This window comes from Scyliorhinus torazame, chromosome 3 (genome assembly GCF_047496885.1).
Source record: "Scyliorhinus torazame isolate Kashiwa2021f chromosome 3, sScyTor2.1, whole genome shotgun sequence".
NCBI lineage: Eukaryota > Metazoa > Chordata > Chondrichthyes > Carcharhiniformes > Scyliorhinidae > Scyliorhinus > Scyliorhinus torazame.
Window position 1 is genome coordinate 317,617,131 of NC_092709.1, and position 20,833 is coordinate 317,637,963.

The following is a 20,833-nucleotide window of genomic DNA, read 5'->3' on the forward strand; positions in this document are numbered from 1 at the left end:
AGTAATTAGGAAAGCTAATAGAATGTTACTGTTTATTGTGAGGGGGATTTGATTACAAGAGTAGGGGGGTTGCGCTTAATTTGGACAGGACACTAGTGAGATCGCACCTACTTTTGCTCATTATTCATATGTTCATGTGTTCACACCTCATTTTTAGGTATAGTGGGTGCTGCTCTTGGCAAGCTCTCCTGCACTTTCTCTTGAACCGGGGTTGATGATAATGATTGAGTGAGGAATATAGTGGGCTATGAGGTTATAGATTGTGTTTGAACACTATTATTCTGCTGCTGGTGAATGGCTTTACAGATGGCCAGTTCTGAATCTATCCCAGTTAGCACAAGGCACAGCGGATGGTATTCTCAAATGTGAAGACGAGACTTTGTCCCCACAAGGACTGTGAGATTGCCACTCCAACCAATACTACCATGTATAGATGTATCCTACATTCGGTTGATTAGTGAAGGTGAGGTCAAGTAGGTTTCCCCCTCGTGTTGGTTCCTTCATCACTTGCTGCCGGTCTAGTCCAGCAGATATGTCATAGAATCATAGAATTTACAGTGCAGAAGGATGCCATTCGGTCCATCGAGACTGCACCGGCCCTTGGAAAGAGCACCCTACTTAAGCCCACGCCTCCACCCTATCCCCGTAACCCAGTAACCCCACCTACCCTTTTTGGATCCTAAGGGGAAATTTAGCATGGTCAATCCACCTAACCTGCACATCTTTGGACTGTGAGAGGAAACCGACGCAGACACGGGGAGCAAGTGCAAACTCCACACAGACAGTCACCCGAGGCCGGAATTGAACCCGGGACCCTGGAGCTATGGGGCAGCAGTGCTAACCACTGTGCCACCACGCCGCCCTTTTCTTTCAGCTCTTCTGCCTTCGTGTTGTGCTTCAGATTTCCTTTAGGTTGCACCAAGTGCCCTGGAGCTATGCGGCTTTCTCCTCTCTTTACCTGTATCACTCTCCCCTCTCCTCCACCTCACACACAGGACCAGTCAGCTTCACCTCAGGGCCAGACTGTACACCTGGTAAATCTCAGCGGGGAAGTTGGCCTGCTTCTCCTCCGTCAACACGTGGAGTCCCGCCAGCCACATGATGCTCCGCAGGGAGGCCAGGTCCCGGCAGACACTGCTGTCCACCTCATCCTCAATAACCCCATCATGGCTCACGTTCTCCTTCACACAGAAGATTCCATTTAGCCGAAGACCTTTTTGGCACCTCTTTAAGAACTGGGTGAGTTGGAGTCAGTCAGGTGTCCTATCAACCACTGGGTCCAGTTAACACCATATTGCTGGGGCTGTGGGATGAAGTCCTGCAGACCACAGCAGTAGTAATTGCCCGGATGATTGCCTCCTCCCCTGGATGGGCCTTAGCCTTGGCTAAGAAGCTCTCTGTCACTCTCCTGTCCTTCAGGAATCAGCCCGATCTGTCAATAGTGGTGTCATCAGATGGACATATGAAATCCTCCACCTCAAGTACATTCTGCACCCTTTATACCCTCAGTGCTTCCTCCAAGTGGTGTTCAATATGGAGGAGGACTCATTAATCAGCTGAGACGTGTAGTACGGATAGTTAGCAGGAGGTTCCCTTCCCATGTTTGACCCCAGGAAGTTGATGCAGGATTCAACAATGGTAATGTTGTTAATGGTATTGCTGCATTAAATGCCTCATTTTTGTCATAAAGTGCCACGAATGGTTCGTACAAATGTTCTATACCTTGCTGCAGAGGACTGAGCTTGTGACAGAAATCACTACAAACATAGAAATCAATATTATTTAAGAAACAATACATGTGGCATGTGTGAATGCATCCACTCACTCATGCCTAGATCAGAGTTGGCTTCAGAAGCTATCCATTCTCATCAGATTCAAAGCAAAACCATCCTTCTTATCCCGCTTGTTTTAATTCAGACACCTGCCTGATGTGAAACTTGGATGAACTTAAACTAAAAGCTCCACAATCAACAAGAACAACAACTACAGCTTGTATTTAGTAACACCTTTAATATAGTCAAACATCCCAACATGCTTAACAGGGGCATTACAAGAACCGTTTGACTTATGAAAACAAAAATCCAATTAAGTGGCAATTTAGCATGGCCAGTCCACCTACCCTGCACATCTTTGAGGGTTCTGGGAGTGAGACCCATGCAGACACGGAAAGATATTGTGGCACTTAAGGAGCTATCAGGGCAAATAACCAAAAGCTTGGTCAAAGAGATTTTTTTTAAGGAATGTATCAAAGGAGGAAAGAAAAATAGAAAGGTTGTGAGGTGGAGAGATTTAGAGAAGGATTTCCAAAGCCCTGGGAAATGGCAACTGAAGGCAAGGCTCCCAATGGTGTAGTGATTAACATCACAACAGAATTAGAGGAGCGGAGATATCTCAGAGGGTTTGGAACTGTTGGAGGAGATCTGAGAGATGTGAAGAGATAAGGCCATGGAGGGATTTGAAAACTACGATGAAAATATTAAATTCAAAGCACTACTTAATCAGGAGTCAGTGTAGGACAGTTAAACGGCTAAGCATTGAATAGAAGTTGATGTGAGTTAGGTCATAAGCAACAACATTTTGAAATAACCACAAGTTTATACAGGGTAGAAAATTGGAGACCAACCAGGAGTACATCAGAATAATCAAAAAAGGGGCAGCACGGTGGCACAGTGGTTAGCACTGCTGCCTCACGGCGCCAAGGACCTGCGTTTGATCCCAGCCCCGGGCCACTGTCAGTGTGGAATTTTACACATTCTCTCCGTGTCTGTGTGGGTCTCACTCCCAGAACCCAAAGATGTGCAGGGTAGGTGGACTGGCCATGCTAAATTGCCCCTTAATTGGACTTTTCTTTTCATTTAAAAAAAATAATAATCAAATAAGGAGTTAAGAGAGGCATGGATGAGGATTTAAGTAATGGATGGGCCAGTGAAGGAGTTGGGTGATGTTACAGAGGTGGAAATGTGTTGCCTTAATGTGCTATTGGAAGCTTATCTCAGGATTAAATATTAGGCCAAGGTTACAAACAGACTGACTCAGTCTCAAACGATTGTTGGAGAAAGGGACAGCATGAGTGGCTAGGGAATGGAGTTTGTGACGGAGACTGCAGAAAATAGCTTCATTCTTTCCGATATTTAATTGGAAAAAATTTCTCCTCAGACAGGACTGGACATCAGAGAATTGAGAGACAGAGGGCGGGTCAAGAGAGATGGCGGTGAGGTGGAGCCAGGTGTCATCAGCCCATATGTGAAAGCTACCGCTGTGTTTTCAGATAATAAAAAATAAATAAAACATTTGCCAGGATTGCTTCCAGCTTTAGCCAAGTGTGGTGCACAATCCCTTTAATTAGTGTTTCAATGGCCCTCTTATTTATCATAACATGATAAAAGTTCACATTCACTTTGATGGTGAGAAGTGTGGGTCCAGGATTAGTGTTTTAAGCCTAAATAAAGACATTGATAAGGGTATGAAGGCAGAGTTGGCCAACGTGGAGTGGGAAACTAGGCTGAAAGGTAGGGCAGTACAGATGCAGTGGCAGACCTTTAAGGAGATACTTAACAATTGATTTGTCCCAGTGAGAAAGAAGGATCCATCATTTGTGGCTAAATAAGTAAGTCAAGAATAGTATCAAACTGAAAGAAACACTGTACAAATCTGCAAAGGCTAGTGTAGGTCAGAAAATTGGATAGATTTTAAAAACCATGAAAGAATGAGTCATGAAAAGGAGGAGAAATTAGAGCAGGAGACAAAGAAATATAAAAACAGAAAGTAAGAGCTTCTACAAGTATTTAAATCGGAGATAAGTAACTAAAGTTAGCATCGAGAGTAAGTCTGGGGAATTACAAATGGAGAAAAAGGGAAATTGCAGAAGTATTGAATGGGTATGTATATGTAGAAGACTTAGAAAACTTACCAACGATATTTGAAATTCAAGATTTGAATGGGAGGCAGGAACTTAAAAGAATCACCATGGAAAATGTGCTGGAAAAACTATTAGATTCAAAGGCTGACAATTCTTCAGGGCTTTACCGGCAACCTGCTTTCTTAAAATAAGTGGCTGGTGGGACAGAGGAGGCATTGGTTACAATATTCCAACATTATGTTGTTACAATATAATTGTAATAATTACAATTATATTGTTACAAGTAATTTGAAGTTTATGAATCATGTGGCGCGGCAGTACAATGGGCAGAAAATGTTTTACAAGCGCTGAATGCATCCTTTTTGATTTGGGATGCTAGTGTTTATCTCAAACTCTATATGCAGCTGGTACGCTGGTACGTGGGCGTGTGCACCCACAGTTTGGAATCCATACTTTCAGAGAGATACACAGCTTTATAGAGAGAGTGCAAAAACACATTACCAGGAAATGTAAGGCATGAGGTGAATATTTGATGAGGAGTGTTTAAGAATTCAATCTTTAGAGAAGATTGATTTTTGATTTAGTTGAAGTTTATAAATTGATACATGGCCTTACTACCTGTAAACCTGAAAAGTTATTTTCTCACAATTACAGTATTTTGCGTGTTGTCAATATAAACTACAGAAATTTGGTTCTCACCTTGATATTCATTGAATGCTGAAAATCAAGTGACTTTTGGAAGACTTGTTTGAAACATGGGTGGGATTCTCCGCAATTGGCGCGAAGTCCGCCGACCGGCGCCAAAAGCGGCGCGAATCAGTCCGGCATCGCGCCGCCCCAAAGGTGCGAAATTCTCTGCATCTTGAGGGGCCGAGCCCTCACCTTGAGGGGCTAGGCCCGCGCCGGACTGATTTCCGCCCCGCCAGCTGGCGGGAAAGGCCTTTGGTGCCCCGCCAGCTGGCGCGGAAATGACTTTGCAGTGCGGCGCATGCGCGGGAGCGTCAGCGGCCGCTCACGGCATCCCCGCGCATGCGCAGTGGAGTGGGTCTCCATAGTGGGAGACCATGGCGAAGGTGGAAGGAAAAGAGTGCCCCCACGGCACAGGCCCGCCCGCGGATCGGTGGGCCCCGATCGCGGGCCAGGCCACCGTGGGGGCACCCCCCAGGGACAGATCGCCCCGCGCCCACCCCAGGACCCCGGAGCCCACCTTCGCCGCCTTGTCCCGCCGGTAAGAGGTGGTTTGATTCTCGCCGGCGGGACAGGCATTCCAGCAGCGGGACTTCGGCCCATCGTGGGCTGGAGAATCGCCAAGGGGGGCCCGCCAAATGGCGTGGCGCGATTCCCACCCCGCCAAATATCCGGTGCCGGAGAATTCGGCAACCGGCGGGGGCGGGATTCACGCCAGCCCCCGGCGATTCTCCGACCCGGCGGGGGGTCAGAAAATCCCGCCCGTGGTGACTGTTGTTGGTGATGTTCTTCTTTTTAGTACTGTGCATATGTTCTTCGCACTGTATGGCAATAAATGTAAACAAATAAATAAAAACATTTTTTAAATTCTGGATTTCTTTATTGTCACGTGTACCGGGGTACAGTGAAAAGTATTTTTCTGCGAGCAGCTCAAACAGATCATTTAGTACATGAAAGAAAAGAAAAGAAAAGAAAAAGAAAATACATAACAGGGCAACACAAGGTACACAATGTAAATACATAGACACCGGCATAGGGTGAAGCATACAGGAGTGTAGTATTAATCAGGTCAGTCCATAAGAGGGTCATTTAGGAGTCTGGTAACAGCGGGAAAGAAGCTGTTTTTGAATCTGTCTGTGCGTGTTCTCGGATTTTTGTATCTCCTGCCCGATGGAAGAAGTTGGAAGAGTGAGTAAGCCGGGTGGATCGAACCTGGGACCTTGGTGATATGAAGCGACAGTGCTAACTGCTGTGCTACCCTGGCGCCCATAATATGAATTATGAAGGGCACGGACAGTGTGGATAGTCAGAAGCTTCTTCCCTGGGTGGAAGAATCAATCACTAGGGGACATAGGTTTAGTGTGCAAGGGGCAAAGTTTAGAGGGGATGTGCGAGAGACATTTTTTATACAGAATATTGGTAGGTGCCTGGAACTCGCTGACAGAGGAGGTGGTGGAAGCAGGTACGATAGTGATGTTTAAGGGGCGTCTTGATAAATACATGAATAGAATGGGAATAGAAGGATACAGGCCCCGGAAGTGTCAAAGGCTTTAGGTTAGACGGGCAGCATGGTTAGCACAGGATTGGAGGGCCAAAGGGTTTGTTCCTGTGTTGTACGTTTTGTTGTTCATTGTTCTTTGAAGTAACAGGCAAGTGGCAAAGGTGAGTATCTGCATGTGGTGTATTTTGATTTCCAAAAGGCTTTTGATTCGGTGCTTCATCAAAGGTTACCACACAAAATAAGAGTTCATGGCATAGGGGGTAGCATATTGGAATGGATAAAGAATGGCATGGCGAGGGCCTGGTTTAGCATAGAGCTAAATAGCTGGCTTTGAAAGCAGACCAAGGCAGGCCAGCAGAGCGGGTTCAATTCCCGTACCAGCCTCCCCGAACAGGCGCCGGAATGTGGCGACTGGGGGCTTTTCACAGTCACTTCATTTGAAGCCTATTTGTGACAACAAGCAATTTTAATTTCATTTCAAGAATTGGTTGGCTCACAAGAAGCAGTGAGTCGGGACAAATGGGGCTTTTTCAGATTGGCAAGCTGTAATTAATGGAGTGACGTTGGGAGCTGTTTTGCGCCCTCAAACTTTTACAATATATAACAAAGACTTGGATGAAGGGGCTGAATGTATGGTAGCTGAATTTGCTGATAACACCGCAATAGATAGGAAAGTAAGTTGTTAAGAAGAGGGAAAGAATCTTCAAAGGGGTATAGACAGATTAATTGAATGGGCAACGATTTAGCAGTTGGAGTGTAGTGTGGGAAAATGTGAAATGGTCCATTTTGGCAGGGAGAATAGAAAAGCAGTATACTATTTAAATTAAGAGAGATTGCAGAACGTGGGTGGTATAAAGGGATCTGGGTGTCCTGGTACATGAAATGTTGCCATTTATTGCAAGGAAAATGGAATATAGAAATAGAGATGTTTTACTGCAGCTGTACAGGGCCTTGGCAAGACCACATCTGGAGTAGTGTGTACAGTTTTAGTCTCCTTATTTGAAAAAGGATATCATTGCATTCGAAGCAGTTCCAGGTAGGTGCATTCAACTCATTCCTGAGATGAAGAACTCATCTTATGAAGAAAGGTTGAAGAGTTTGGGCCTGTACCCTTTGGAGTTTAAAAGAATGAGTGGTGGTCATATGAAAACATATAAGATCCTGATCGAGGGAATTGATATGACCGGGCAGCTGTTTCCTCTGATGGGCGAGAGAAAAATGAGGGGGCATCGTTTAAAAATAAGAAGTCACCCTTTTAAGATGGAGATAATAATATTTATTAGTGTCACAAGTAGGCTTACATTAACACTGAAATGAAGTTACTGTGAATAGCCCCTAGTCGCCACATTCCAGCGCCTAACCGGGTACACAGAGGGAGAATTCAGAATGTCCAATTCACCTAACAGCACGTCTTTTGGGACTGTGGGAGGAAACCGGAGCACCCGGAGGAAACCCACGCGGACACGGTGAGAACGTGCAGACTCCGCACAGACAGACAGACAGTGACCCAAGCCGGGAATCGAACCTGGAACCCCGGAGCTGTGAAGCAACAGTGCTAACCACTGTGTTACCGTCCCACCCTTTGAGGAGAATTTCTCAGAGGGCTGGAAGACTGTGGAATTTTCTTCCACAGAAGGCAATAGCAGTTGGGTCAATGAAATTAATCAATGCTAAGTTAGATAGATTTTTGCTAGATAAGGGTTACAGGAGGACAGATAGAAATATGGAGTTGGGACCACAATCAGATCAGCCATGATCTTATCAAGAGGCAGATCAGGCTCAAAGGGCTGAATGGCCTACTCCTGCTCCCAAGTCCTATGTTCCTATGATTTGTGGATGGGTTTAGGAAAGAACAGTGTATCCCTGAGTCAGTCAGAAGTGGTATTTGGGTCCTGAATATGTCATAGATCCCTCATTATTAGGCCTCTGTCAGTGTTACATTGGGATGCTGGCTGCCAAAATCGAGGCTTGCAAAATCGATTGCAATGGATGGGGTTCCTGCATTAAGCCAGCAATTGTCTTCTTGTTGTGATTTTCATTCCCCTCACAGTGACCTGTTTTCCCCAATGGAAGGTGACAGTACCTAAACAAAAATCAACCTCAAATATCTTTTAGTTAACAACACCAACCATTGGGAACGACCTTCACTTCAGACTGAAGCCTGCTTACATTATAAACTGGTTCATAAACAGTTTTGCTTTTCTTACCATTACATTTTATAACAAGTTTCATTTGTTCACTGTGCATCGGAATAATTTCAGAGTTGTCATTATATTAATTTATTTTTAATTCAGTAGCAGGCGTTGCCAACAAGGTCCGCCTTCATTCCACTTATGTGAGCGGCTTGTTAGGCCATTTGTGAGTGGGATTAAGAGAGAGCCATGTTACCCTGAAGTCACATCTAGTTCAGACCAGGCCTGATAACCTAAAGGACATTCATGAAACAGGGTTCTTTTTACAACAATCCAACAGTCACATTGTCATCATCAATGGTTCCTCTAAGCTACACAGCTGTAACCCAAAAGTCCCTGTGCAGGCAAGTCACAAGTTGGGTCCTTTAAGTTACCAGACATGTCCGATCGCGCAAAATGATTTAAAGGGCCTGTGCACTGTCATGCTATTCACTCTGGGGTAACACGGACTACAACACAATGCAGATAAATGATAAAGCATATGTTTATCGTTGGTTCGATGGCGTTGCCGTTGGTTCAATAAGATTTATTGAACTTCAGTAACGAAGCACACAGCTGTCTGTGAGTTGACTCTCTACTACTCTAAGTAAACTAACTCTGACTATCTAGACCAGGCTAGCTCTGATCCACGTGTAGGAGGTGTTGAATGATTTGTACACCCTGACTGTCACTACAGTTGTCACCAGTGGAAAGAGGCAGAGTGCTGATGCCTCGTGTGTTTTATAGTTGGCAGCCCCCTTCTGGTGTTCTGTCTGGTGATTGGTTGTGTTCTGTTCTGTATGTTGATTGGCTCACCTGGGTGTCTGTCACTGCTTGCTTTTACCTCATGATGTGCATGGGTGCATATTATGACATGCATCTAAGTGAATCTGCGGCGTGAAAAAAAAACTAGGGGGCGCTTTGATTACCATTACAGATTGCAACTGATTCCACACTTATTCATTAGTTGAATTTTAAATGACCCCACTGCAGGGTTGGGGGTCGCAGTGGAGTTGGGGGGTTGGTATGATTCATTATCTTGGGTTAGTTAGTTTAGTCCTCAGGATTCCAAGCTCAGGAACATAACCAAAATGCTACTGTTCCCCGATTCCATTAAGCAATTAAATGGGATCATGAAGTTAGATCAGTCAAACGATGATTTTGGTAAACTCAAGAGCAAAATCAGGTTTTGTCAAGCTCAAAGTAATTTCTTTTATGAAAAAGCTTGTAAACGCTTTTGAAAATAATTATTTTACCATAGCAAGTTTCATGATTTTCTTAGTAATTGTTGAATTTTCTTCAATTTTGTAGCAATTTGTAATCAACTTGCATATAGTTTGCTCAGAATAACCTGACCTTGGATCAAAGGATACAATTTGCTTTATCACTAATTCCCAAGAGATTTTTCTACTTATCTGCATTTGGAATCACCAATTTGATTGAAAGTAATCAGTAAGAAAAATGTTTAGGAAGGAAAGCAGATGGATATTGGCAAGCAAAACTGTCACCGAACAGTGGACTGCCTTGAAAGGGGTTCTGTTACAGTCAAGGTACATTTTCACAAAGGAGAAAGACAGGACACCCAAAGCCAGGGTTCCCTGAATGAAAAGAAAGAGGAAGCAAAAAAGGGGGCACATAACAGATAAAAGCAAAATAAAGGAGAGAGGACACTGGATATCTGAAATGAAAACAGAAATTGCTGGAAAACCCGGCAGGTCTGCCAACAGCATCTGTGGAGAGAGAAACAAAGATGACCAGCGTTATTCACTGGCGTCGTCAGAAAAGTTCAAAGGGAAGGACCCGTCGAGCCCAACTTGGTGACATGGTGAGGCCGTTGAATCTCGCGAGAGGCCTTTCAATTGAGCTATTGGACCCAATTAAATATGTCTGCGCCAGATTCTCCCGGTGCCTGAGACCTAACAGCTTTACCTGTGAGACCTCATCAGGGTGTCCTTTAGCACTGGTTCACACACATGTAGATCAGGCGTAATGGCACCCGGGGGAGCATCCCAGGTCATTTGAGACTCCCGGGTGGTCTGCCTCTGGGCAGGTTGGTACCATGGCACTCCTGGCACCTTGGCACTGCCACCTGGGCACTCTGACAATGCCAGCCTGGGTGGTTACCCACTAGCAAGATTTGAATTTGGGTGTCTTGTCACGTGTACCGAGGTACAGTGAAAAGTATTGTTCTGCGAACAGTCTGGATAGATCGTCCCATACATGAAAACATAGGACATCCATGCTTGGTGGCACTGCCGGAGTGCCAGGGTATTGCCAGGATCTTGAGATTCTCCCTTCCTTCCAATTCCTGACTTGCGGTTATTTCTGGGATAACGCTTTGATCCTCTGTAGTGAAATCCGACACAAAATACCTGTTCAATTCATCTGTCATATCTGTATTTTCCATTATTAATTTCGCAGACTCACCTTGTTAAGTGTTTTCTTTTTTAAATATTTGTAGAAACTCTTACTTTCTGTCTTTGCATTTCTAGCTCATGTTCTCTCGTATTCTAATTTTTTCCTTCTTATTAATCTTCTAATCTTTTTTTCCTGTTTCTTATATTCTGTCCAATTTTCTAACCTACCAACCAATTTAGCATAATTATATGCTTTTTCTTTAAAGTTGATACCAACTATAATTTTTTTAGTTAACCATGGATGTAGGGTCCTTCCCTTTGAACTTTTCTTCATAATAGGAACACACTTATTCTGAAATATCCCTTTAAATGTCCACCACTGCTTCTGTTTGACCTATCCCTTAAGCTAATTTGCCAGTTCACTTCACTAGCTCTGCGTTCATGCACTCATAATTGCCCTCATTTAAGTTTAAAATATTAGTTTTGGGCCCATTCTTCTCTCCCTCAAACTAAATATAAAATTTAATCACTGCTACCTAGAGGTGCCTTCGCTATGTGGATGCGATGTCAATCAAGCGGGCTGCTTCGTCCTGGGTAGTGTTGAACTTCGTGAACGTTGTTGGCGCTGCACTCATCCAGGCAAGTGGAGAGTATTCCATTACACTCCTGACCTGGCCTGTGCTTTGTAGATGGCTTTGGGGAGTCAGGAAGTGAGTTATTCGCCATGGGATTCCTAGCCTCTGACCCACAGTTTTAGCTACACTTTTGAAAAGGCTGGTGCATTTCAGTTTCTGGTCAATGGTAATCTCCAGGATGTTGATAGTAGGGGATTCAGTGATGGTATTGACATTGAATAGCAAGGGATGATGGTTAGAGTAATAGAGGTCCACAGCACAGAAAAGGCCCTTCACCTATTGTGCCTGTGCCGGTCAAAAACAACCACTATTCTATTCCCATTTTCCGCTTGGCCATCACACAATCACATATAAATACTTCTTAAATGCCATGAGGGTTTCTGCCTCCACCACCCCGTTCAAGCAGTGAGTTCCCAGACTCCCGCCACCCTCTGGGCGAAAAGGTTTTCCTCAAATCCCCTCTAAACCTCCTGCCTCTTACCTTAAATTGGATTGGATTTGTTTATTGTCACGTGTACCGATGTACAGTGAAAAGTATTTTTCTGCGAGCAGCTCAACAGATCATTAAGTACATGAGAAGAAAAGGGAATAAAAGAAAATACATAATAGGGCAACACAACATATACAATGTAACTACAGAAGCACTGGCACTGGTGTAGTGTTAATTAAATCAGTCCATAAGAGGGTCATTTAGGAGTCTGGTGACAGTGGGGAAGAAGCTGTTTTTGAGTCTGTTCGTGCGTGTTCTCAGACTTCTGTATCTCCTGCCCGATGGAAGAAGTTGGAAGAGTGAGTAAGCCAGGTGGGAGGGATCTTTGATTATACTGCCCGCTTTCCCCAGGCAGCGGGAGGTGTAGATGGAGTCAATGGATGGGAGGCAGGTTCATGTGATGGACTGGGCGGTGCTCACGACTCTCTGAAGTTTCTTGCAGTCCTGGGCCGAGCAGTTGCCATACCAGGCTGTGATGCAGCCTGATAGAATGCTTTCTATCTATGTCTCTTGGTCATTGATCCCACCACCAAGGGGAAAAACTTCTTCCTGTCTACTCTATCTCTGCCCCTCATAATTTTATACATCTCAATCATGTTCTCCCTCAGTCTCCCCTGCTCCAAGGAAAACATCCCAATCTATCCAATCTCTGTTCATAACTAAAACTCTCCAGCCCAGGCAACATCCTGGTAAATCTCCTCTGCACCCTTTCCAGTATTATCACATCCTTCCTATAATCCAAATAATATTAGATTCTCTCTTGTAGGAGATGATCATTGCGTGGCATGAAAATTACTTGCCATTTGTCAGCCTAAGCCTGGATATTGCCCCTGTCTTGTTGCATTTGGACATTGCCTGCTTTAGTACCTGAGGAGTTGCAAATTGTGTTGAACAGCATGAGCGAACATTCCCACTTCTGCCTTTATGATGGAAGGAAGGTCAGTGATGAAGCGGCTGAAGATGAGTGGACCTAGGACACTACCCCAAAGATCTCCTGAATGATGTCCTGGAAATAGGATGATTGACCTCCAACCACCACAACCAATTTCCTTTGTGTTAGGTATGGCTCCAACTAGTGGAGAGTTTTCCTATGATCCCCATTGACTCCGGTTTTGCTAGGTTTCCTTGATGCCACACTTGGCAAAATGCTGCCTTGATGTCAAGGGCATCTCACCTCTGGAGTTCAGCTCTTTTTTCCACATTTGGAGCAAGACAATAATTAGATCAGGGGCTGAGTGGCCCTGGTGGAACCCAAGTTGTGGATTACTGGGCAGGTTATTGCCAAGCAAGTGTTGCTTAATGGCATTGTTGATAACCCTTGCCATCTCTTTACTGATGATTAAAAACAGACTAATGGGCAATAACTGGCTGGGTTGCATTTGTCCTGCTGTTTATCTACAGGACATACCTGGACAATTTTCCATTGCTGGGTAGATGCCAGACTTGTAGCTGTACTAGAACAGATTGGCTGGGGGCATAGTAAGAACTGAAGTAAAAGTCTTCAGTATTACTGCCAGAATATTGTCAGAGTCCATTGTCTTTGCAGTATCCAGTGCCTTCAGCCATTTCTTGATATAATGTGGAGTGAATCAAATTGGCTGAAGACTGGCATCTGTGATGTTGGGAACCATAGGATGAGACCGAGATGGATCATCCACTCGGCACTTCTGGCTGAAGTTTGCTGCCTTACCTTTTGCACTGGTATTCTGGGTTCCTCCATCATTGAGGGTTGTGCTATGTGTGGAGCATCCTCCTCCAGTGAGTTGTTTAACTGTCCACCACCATTCATGAATGGGGGTGGCAGGATTGCAGAACTTAGATCTGGTCCATTGGTTGTGGAATTGCTTAGTTCTGTCTATCGCTTGCTGCTTCTGCTGTTTGGCACACAAATAGTCCTGTGTTGTAGCTTCACCAGGTCGATGCTTCATTTTTAAGTACGCCTGGTGTTGCTCCTGGCATGCCCTCCAGCACCCTTCATTGAACCAAGATTGATTCCCTGGCTTGGTGGTATTGTTAAGTGTGGGATATGCTGGGACATGAGGTTGCAGATTGTGGTTCAGTACGGTCCTGCTGATGGCCCACAGCGCCTCATGGTGTCCAGTCTTGAATTCTTAATCTGTTCAAAATCTATCCCATTTAACACTATGGTCATGCTATACAACATAATGGAGGTTACTCTCAATTTGAAATGGGACTTTGTTTCCACAAGGACTGTGCAGTGGTCACTCTGAAGTGACTTGTGGGATACAGGTTATTACCAATAATCCCCAATTGTAAATCAAATCAGGTTCTACGCGATTTTCTGACAAGAATTAACACTTTAAATGGTAAATTCAAAAGATTAATTAACCATTAAAAAGTATAAAAGTAACAAGTCAGAAAGATTTTTAAAAGTGTCATTTAACAATCATTAGCAGTAATTAATAGTAAGAGGAGAAAGCTTAACTTTAACAATTAAACTCTAGAACTATTGATTTTGAAGCTACAAATAGGGGATATGCTGAGACATGAGGCTACAGATTATGGCTGAGTGAAATGTCGCCATTGCTGATGGCCTCAAGGATGCCCCGTCTTGGGTTTCTAGATCTGTTTGAAGTCTATGCCATTTAGCATGGTGGTAGTGAAGACGGGACTTTGTCTCCACAAGGGCTGTGCATTGGTCACTCCTACAGATACTGCCATGGTCAGATGCATCTGTGGCAGGCAAGTTGGTGAGGATGAGATAAAGTATGTTTTGTCCCTCACCACCTGCTTCAGAGCCAGTGCAGCAGTTATATCCTTTAGGACTTGACCAGCTTATTTAGTAGTGGGGCTAACAAGCCACTCTTGGTGATGGACATTAAACGATTTCAAAAGGAAATTGAAAGGGAACTTGAAGGAAATAAATTAGAAGGCCTAGGATGTCAGAGCAGGGGAAAGGAATGAATTGGATTGATCTACAGAGAGCCGGAATAGATGCGATGGACTGAATGGCTCTTCCTGTGCCATAATGACCATATCACCCTATGACTTTATGATTCTATGGCACTAGGTGTGCCAAATCATGGGGGATCTAGACAGAGTTGATCAAGAGAAACTGATACCATTGGCAGATAGCTCAGGATTCAGAGGGCATCCATTTAAGATGGTGATAACACAAGGAGAATGGCATGTGGAAAATTATACACGAGTATTTTAGATCCAGAATGCAGTGAGATATACGACATCCTGAACGTTCACTTTTTAAAAATTCGCTCATGGGACGTGGGCCTCAGAGGCTGGGCCAGCATTTATTGCCCATCCCTAATTGCCCTTGAGGGGGCAGTTAACTGTCAACCACATTGCTGAGGGTTTGGAGTCACCTGGAGGCCAGACCAGTTCAGGATGCCAAATTTCCTTCCCTAAAGGACATTAGTGAACAGGTGGATGTTTACAACAATCAACAATGGTTTCATGATCATCATTCGACTTTTAATTCCAGGTTTCTTTTATTGAATTCAAATTTCACCACTTGCAGTAGCGGGATTTGAACTAGGGTTGCCAGGGCATTAGTCTGGTCCTCTGGCTTACGGGTCCAGTGACAATGCCATTACGCCACCGCCTCCCCAGTAAATTTCTTTGTGACAACTCAAAGATGTGAAAGGAGTTCTATTTCTTTTAAGTTGCCATAGTCCCAGGTGACCACAGGCTGGCTTTCCCCTTTGAGGGATTTAACCTGAGGGCCTTCATGAATAGCCTCAGCCGGTACGAGAATTGAACCAGCGTTGCTGGCATCTCTCTGCATCATGAACCTGCTGTCCAGCCAACTGGGTTAAACTATATCAGCAGCAGTACCATCTACTCTCAAAGTTTTACTAAGGTACAACTTAGTGCAAAAGCTGAATGACTAACATGTGTTGCTGTATGACTTCTCTACACTTTCAAAACATTTCTTCGCTAAATAGTGTATATATAAGATTCCAAGTGAATTACTCTGCGCCAGTGATTCTGCTTTAACATTGATAAATAATTACACATGTTATATCATTTTGAAGTTGGGTAAACTCCCCATTCCAGCTTTAAATGAGTTGTCTCAAAGAAATATCTCAAAGCTCAATTAACTTTATTATGTGCCTTCTAAAAACATATTCAGACTTCAGAAACCTTAAGTTTATGACTATAATCTGCTGTATCACTGTCTGGTAAGGGCAAATTAGTCTTTACAAATTCCTAGCAGACTGTATAATGGCTTTATTTTACTAGTTAAACTACTAATTGGATTTTTTTTGTTCAAATTATGTTGTTTTGAGTTTAAATTAGAGGCTGCCTGAACTTCAAGGCATATTCAAAATAATGTCTAGAGTTAAAAAAAAATAAAGTTAACGTACGTCTTTGATTCACCCTTTCAAAACTAAAGGTGCCTCTGGTAACGTAGGCTTTTAATAGTTGCTCTATACATTGTCAGTGTTTCTAGATATCTGCTCAAACATAATCACTGAAGTACCTTCTGATCCGTGTGGAATTTCACCATGAAGTTCATATACACAAGGATTTATGGATTTTTAAGAATGTAGATAGTCGGTTTGATGCACGATCAATGACCACTAAAGCGAGGTTGTAGTCCAACTGAAGGCTTTAATAAGCTAAATGTTCCCCTCCAGCAGCTCAGGTACAGAAAGAAGGCTGCTGGGGTGGCACGGGCTCTTATACCCTGCCTAGCAGGGCGGAGCTACCATACAGCATGACCAATAGGAAACATACAATATCTACCAATGGCATTCCAGCATTACCAGGTACCGTAATACCTCTACACAGACTACCACACTGGTCCACAGTCACTCTGAGTACCCCCCACCATACAATCGCACCCCCTCTTTCCTCCCCACAATACTCACAATGCCCTCGTTCCCCAGGATATAACAGACTGCTTGATGGCTGCTCTGTGGGCTGCTTGATGTTCCCAAGGTCTGTTTGTATGCTAAACCCCAAATTCATAGATACTTTCACATTTGCCAAACAGCTACTAAGGTGAGGAAAATGCCCAGTTTCCTGGACTGGATCCGGTCAAATAAAAGGGAGCTTCATGCCTATTACTGTGGCAATTCACCTCGGAATTGTCATATCCTGAGGGAATGCGCAATTAATTATAATAAATATATTGATTCATGGAGTAAGCTATTAATTTGAACCTGTTTCTATAGTTCATGGTTAGGTGTGATAATACAATCATCCTTTCTGACCTGAAAGTCTCCAGTGGAAAACAAGTCTCAACAAGCTTTCAATATGGTATTCACAACAGATAATGAGTTGCAACAGCTTGACATTTCCATCACATTGAATTCAATTCGATATTCATGAGAACCTGATGGGGGGAATTGGACTTTGTTTTTTTCTTCCAGGTAGTGAGACTAATTTAACAACAATTAAAAAAGCATTGGAGTAGGCAATGGGCCTTAGATTTCTGAGACGTTGATACCGGGGCAGCAAGGACGGATTACACCATAACAGGACTGTGACTACTGACCTCACAGCGAGGTTTGCTGGTGTTGTTGGGGGTGAGGGACTCAGGAAGAGAGGAGAAAAACTGACAGTGGGGAGTGGCGAAGTATTAATTTGTTTTAATTAATTCATGCCAGCGTAACTCAGTGGACTAGACCAGTGTATTTCAAACTTTATTTCCGGGGACCCATTTTTACCAACCGGCCAACCTTTAGGACCCAACCCAGCCAACCTTCGCGACCCATGCCGGCCGACCTTCGCGACCCACGCCGGCTGTCCTTCGCGACCCACGCCGGCCGACCTTCGCGACCCACGCCGGCCGATCTGCGCGACCCACGCCGGCCGACCTTTGCGGCCCACGCTGGCGAAATGCGCGACCCACCATTTACTTACCTTGTTTGTTGCTGACAGAAATGGAGGAAATGGTTTTGGGTCCCTTTGGCCCCAATGGTCCCTTTGTCCCTTTGGTCCCTTTGGCCTCCCGAACTTGAAAAAAAAAGGCTGCGACCATATAAAAAAAAATGCAGCCACACTGCGCATGCGTGCCCGATCATCGGTGCACATGCGCATAGTTTTGTGCATGCGCACCGATGATCGGGCACGCATGCGCAGTGCTGACAAATTTTTTTAATCTGTTCCTGGCCATTTTGAAGGCCACTCGCAGCCGGCATTATTAAAAGCCAGCTGCTGCAGCTGTTGCTTGCGGATTTGAGCAATCGGGAGCGCCGCGACGGACGATTCCACAATCCTCCCGACACCCACCCGCGACCCACCTGCGGGTCACGCCCCTGAGTTTGACAATGCTTAGACATGGGCTAGACAGCTGGTTTGTGATGCAGAACAAGGCCAGCAGCGCGGGTTCAATTCCCGTACCAGCTTACCTGAACAGGCGCCTGAATGTGGCGACTAGGGGCTTCTCACAGTAACGTCATACTATCATAGAGCTATCATAGAATCAACAGTGCAAAAGGAGGCCATTCGGCCCATCGAGTCTGCACCGGCCCTTACAACGAGCACCCTACTGAAGCCCACGTATCTACCCTATCCCGTAACCCAGTAACCCCCACTTAACATGTTTTGGACACTAAGGGCAATTTAACATGGCCAATCCACCTAACCCGCACATCTTTGGACTGTGGAAGGAAACCGGAGCACTCGGAGGAAACCCACGCCGACACGGGGAGAACGTGCAGACTCCGCACAGACAGTGACCCAGCCGGGAATCGAACCTGGGACCCTGGAGCTGTGAAGCAACTGTGCTAACCACTATGCTACCAAGCTGCCCACAATGTGACAATACTTGTGACAATAAAAGGTTATTGTTATTATTTATTGCCCATTCCTAATTGCCCTTGAGGGCCACATTGCTGTGGGTCTGGAGTCACAGATTTCCTTCCCTAAGGAGCATTAGGGTTTTTTTACGACAAAACCCTAATGGTTGTCATTAGACCTATTTTGAATTCCAGATTTTTATGGAATTCAAATTTCACCATATGCAGTGGCAGGATTTGAACCTGGGTCTCTGGATTACTAGCAATACCACTATATCACCGCCTCCCCACTGATAAGTAGGATATATCAGAGAACATCAAGGTAAATAGAATTACTTGGAGAGTTTGATAGAATTAGGGTAGGCAATAATGATATTAGATGGGGTCAGAATAAGGGGAAAGAAAAAAAAGCCTAAATCAGTGTTAATGTGCATGCATGTGAATGCACGGTGTGTGGTTAATAAGGTTGATGAACTACAGGCACAGGTTGACAAATGTAACTATGATATCATTGCTGTTACAGAGACCCTGACTCAAAGAATGGCAGGACTGCATATTAAATAATGTTGGGTACAAATATTTTTAGCAGAGACAGGAAAGTAAGAAAAATTGTGGCGGGAGGAGGTGAGTGGTTGGAGTGGCAGTATTGATTAAAGATGATAATAATTATTATTAATAATAATAATAATAATAATAGCTTATTGTCACAAGTAGGCTTCAATGAAGTTACTGTGTAAAGTTCCTAGTCACCACATTCCGGCACCTGTTCGGGGAGGCCAGTATGGGAATTGAACCCGCACTGCTGGCATTGTTCTGCATTATAAGTCAGCTGTTTAGCCCACTGTGCTAAACCAGCCCCTCAATATTATGGTACTGGAGGGAGAGGATGTTCCAATGGGGTCAATACAGGATTTTACTGGCTGACGGTCAGGTAGAAAATACAATGGAGAATTGGGCTGAATATAGAAGGACCAGAGGGGAAGTGACCAAACTGACAAGAAAAGCAAAGAGAGAGCATGAAAAAAGACTGGCAGCTAACATAAAAGGGAGTTTCTTCTTTAAGCACATAAGTAATAAAAGGGTGACGAAATAGACAGGAGGGCTGAATAGGGATTTAAAAAGGGACTTGTATGTGGAGGCAGGAGAAATAGCAGAGGTATTAAATTAGTCCTTTGCATCTGTCTTTACGAAGGAAGAAGGTGCTGAACAGACTTGGGTGAGAGATTGAATAGAAACAATGTGCAGGTATACGGGGAGAGGCACTAAGACACAATGCTCTTTTGGAGAGCTGGTGCAGACATGATGGATCAAATGGCCTTCATCTTTGCCATAACAATTCTGTGACACAGTGGTGACCTCTTGGGGTCAGTATTGGATTGGATTGGATTGGATTTGTTTATTGTCACGTGTACCGAGGTACAGTGAAAAGTATTTTTCTGTGAGCAGCTCAACAGATCATTAATTGGGACCACTTCTCTTCTTGATATCTATTAGTGGCCTGGGCTTCACCAGTCACAGTTAGTCCAGCACCTTATAACCGAGTTGGCCTGAAAAATGAACTTGGTATTGAATAAAGAACAAAGAACAATACATCACTGGAACAGGCCCTTCAGCCCTCCAAGCCTGTGCCGATCACGTGTCCTATCTAGACCAACCACCTGTATCCTTCTATACCCCGTCTGTTCATGTGCCTATCCAGATAAGCCTTAAAGGTCGCTAACGGAGCTGCCTCACTTGGCAGTGCATTCCAGGCCACCAACACCCGCTGTGAAAAACATTTCCCCCGCTCATTGGGAAAAACCTCAACCTAGCTATACCCGTAATAATTTTATAAACTTCTATCAGGTCGCTCCTCAGCCTCCGTCTCTCAGAGAGGACAATCCCAGTTTATTCAATCTCTCCTCATAGCTAATACCCTCCATACCAGGCAACATCCTGGTAAACCTTTTCTATACTCTCTCCAAAGCCTCCACGTCCTTCTGGTAGTGCGGTGACCAGAATTAGACACAGTATTCCAAATGTGGCCTAACCAACGTTCTATGTAACTGCAACATAATTTTTGAGCTTTTATGCTCTATACTCCGTCCTATGAAGGCAAGCATGCCATATGCTTTATTTACCATTTCCACCTGTGCTGCCACTTTTGAGGATATGTGGACCTGCACGCCCAGATCTCTCTGTGTCTCTATGCTCCTGATGGTTCTGCCATTTATTTTTTAGCTCCCACCTGAATTGGATCTACCAAAATGCATCACCTCGCTTTTGTCTGGGTTAAATTCCATCTGCCATTTCTCTGCCCAATTTTGCAGTCTATCTAAATCCTGCTGTATTCTCTGACAATCTTGATCACTATCCGCAACTTCTGCAATCTTTGTATCATCCGCAAACTTGCTAATCAGACCCGC

General features: G+C 44.3%; 1 pseudogene; it reads right to left on the reverse strand.

Annotated features, from left to right (window-relative positions):
• Positions 1-1,007: 1,007 nt before the first annotated feature.
• Positions 1,008-13,420, reverse strand: LOC140409430 (N-terminal Xaa-Pro-Lys N-methyltransferase 1-like; annotated as a pseudogene).
• Positions 13,421-20,833: the final 7,413 nt, after the last annotated feature.